The following is a 389-nucleotide window of genomic DNA, read 5'->3' on the forward strand; positions in this document are numbered from 1 at the left end:
TTCTGTTTCTTGTTCTGCACCCCACTAAAACTTAAACTTCAAATTATGCTTTGAAGTGTTGGCCCTTCTCTGTTTCTGTTTCCACGCAATTTGTGTTTATGATAAACTCAAACTCAGTGTAATTAAGAAGTTTAGTCTATGTATACAGATCAAGCCATGTTTAGAAGTCAGGGTATATATATATATATAATCTAAACTTACAGTTTATTAATTTGTAATTTACATCAGTGCCCATGATAACTGAATTCATAAATTATGGTCAAGAGATAATACGAACTGCTAGATAAATAAGCCAAGGTTTTAAAGCAAGAGTACTACTAACTTATCGAAGTATTATCGTAGTAACTTACGTCTTATAGAGGCTTGAATTGAAAATCTGAATTAATCAT

The sequence above is a fragment of the Nicotiana sylvestris genome, chromosome 5, assembly GCF_000393655.2.
Source record: "Nicotiana sylvestris chromosome 5, ASM39365v2, whole genome shotgun sequence".
NCBI classification, from domain to species: domain Eukaryota; kingdom Viridiplantae; phylum Streptophyta; class Magnoliopsida; order Solanales; family Solanaceae; genus Nicotiana; species Nicotiana sylvestris.